Here is a 2,551-nt window from a genome sequence, read left to right as displayed (position 1 = left end):
ATGCTGAAAAAAAAAAAACGTATATGTAACTTAGTAAGTGTTGAAAGTCAAAGTATACATTCTTACAAATAGAAGAATCTATTTCTGTTTCCTTTTATACATTTCAGCAACAAAATAACCAGCCTGCAATAACAGGACACATTGAAACAACTGCACTGTAAACATCTTGTTGTTTCATATTTAAAGTGTTCATGCTGCCTTAAAAGTTTAAGTTGTGTCAACTTAAAAGTGAAAGTTGTTTAAGCAGAAAATAAAGTCAATATAACTTGTAGAATTAGCAGAATGTCTTTAAGTAAACTTGACTTTCTTTGTTCAATCAACTCAATTCTAATTCAATTCAAACTGAATATTGAAGTTCAATTAATTAAAAGATAATTTAATATTAGATAATCCAACGTCATAGGCTAAATAAACTGCCAGATGTTGGTAAATGACCAGTTTATGATCAGACACCAGTGTCTGATCTATCTTATTCAGATTGAAGCTTGTTAAGGAGACACGCGTGTGGCCTCAACACTTCACATGCAAATCACAATGATGACAATCATCAAACATATCATTGAGTAAAAAGATGAACGTTTAATTATTGCTACATGAAAAATAACTAAGTGACAAATACAACAAACAGCATAAAGTAGCATACAGTAAGACAATAACACCGCAATTTGCATAATTTATTAATGCTGCAGTGCATGCTGGAAATCTGTATACCTGAGTGTGATATGAGTAGTTCTCTTGACTTATATTTTGGATTTCAGCTGAATAGTTTTTCTAAGTTCAATAATTTATCACAAATGGATAATTGAGTTATCTCAGCAAGATCAATACAGGGCAGATATTCTAACTCTTCATTTTAAGTTATGATAACAAAAAGTGCCTGGACTAACACTGACACCTTGGTCATTCCTGGGATTCTGTAATGTTTCAGTCCCCAGACTTTTAAAAGTGGTGGTTCACTAAAATGAAATGTTGAAAGCTTTTTTACAAGATGGTGATATGTCCATTACTATTAATTAAAATAATTATTGCATTAAAATAATCTTTATCATAAAATAATGTAGAACTGGAGCAGACAGGCAGAAGGAAATTAAGAAGAATTATGATAGAATTACACCAAGATGGCCTATAATTCTGGGAAATTCCTCTAAGCATTAAGAAGCTAGAAATTCAGACTGGCGCCAAGGAGTCTGAGCTGACCTGCATCTGGCCAATGTAGCTGTCACAAAACAAGGGAGGTGTCTGGAAAAAGCCAACCTTTACCCAAAACCCCCATATCTGGCAAGCCCATTCCAGAGAAAGAACCATGACCCTGGAAGCTTGAGGGTTTCCAGAAATCAAAAGAAGCTCCTTTGTTCCGTTCATGCAGTCTGAACACACAAACACTTAAAATTATATACTGAATGACTATCATGTGACAGTCACTCGTTATACCCATCACATGCTTAAAACTCATTGACAGAGAGATTGAACAGACACACACTAAACCATTGAACTCTTTTTAGCAGGACACAAAACTGATGCTCTGCTCATAACTTCAATGTACAAATGATCTTTTCACGTGTATACACATATCAGGACATCTCATCTTAATCCAGTAACTTTGACACAATCGCAAAACTTACTTTACTGTCATTTTATTCTGCACATAATCTGCCAAAGTGTCCAGAACTCTCATTCAAAGTTTAACCTGATAATAACCCTTAAAATTGATACATTGACATATAGCCATGCCTTATCCATGTTGTAAAACCAATTAATTAACCATTATGATTTTTTATGTTTTGTAACTAGCATGTTGTATATTCACGGAAGTATGTCATATTTACTATAGTTGAGTTTCATTTTGCATGTCTCAAATGCAGACGAAGGGTATTTTCTAATATTTCTTAGCGCAATTATGATATTAAAGTTCATGATTAAACATTGCCCTATTTTGAGCGGGAAAATTGACAAACCTTAAGAACAGATTCATTAATCACCTTCAGAATGAGGGATAGAGAGATGATCACATGGTATTTGAAAAGCCGCCTCTGATTGGCTTAGAGCCTCTTTGGGTTGTAACCAGACAGAAGGGGTTAAAAGGACCAGCCTCTTCCCCCTCGAAAAGTTCTCTTCTTTGCGCTACAACTCAAACACATGACTGGGAGTTGTGAGTCTCGCATGCGAGAGGCCTCCCTTCAAATCCGGCAGTCGTCTGCGAGAAGAGGAGGAGCAGTTCCGTCCACCAGGGGAGGCGTGAGCTGGCGTCCGCCAGAGGGCAGAGGAGCGGTTGAGGACTGGGCGACAGCGCATCTGGGAGCCGGCGGGCAAGTTTTTCTCTCTCTCCTCTCTCTCTCTGTGTCTCCGCTCGCCCTTTTAGTCAGACCTGTGGCGCCCTGGCCTGAATCACAGTCCTTATACTGTTACATACACATTTTTGTTCCTTTGCTGAGAACGATTTTTTTTTTTTTTTTTTTTTTACCAAAAAATGCGTGATTTATGAAAACCAGCCAACAATTTTCAGCCCATAAAAGTTGATTCCACCCAAATGTGACATTACTAACCGGAAGTG

Source organism: Myxocyprinus asiaticus, chromosome 2 (genome assembly GCF_019703515.2).
Source record: "Myxocyprinus asiaticus isolate MX2 ecotype Aquarium Trade chromosome 2, UBuf_Myxa_2, whole genome shotgun sequence".
Lineage (NCBI taxonomy): Eukaryota > Metazoa > Chordata > Actinopteri > Cypriniformes > Catostomidae > Myxocyprinus > Myxocyprinus asiaticus.
Note: the sequence above shows the minus strand (reverse complement) of the source record.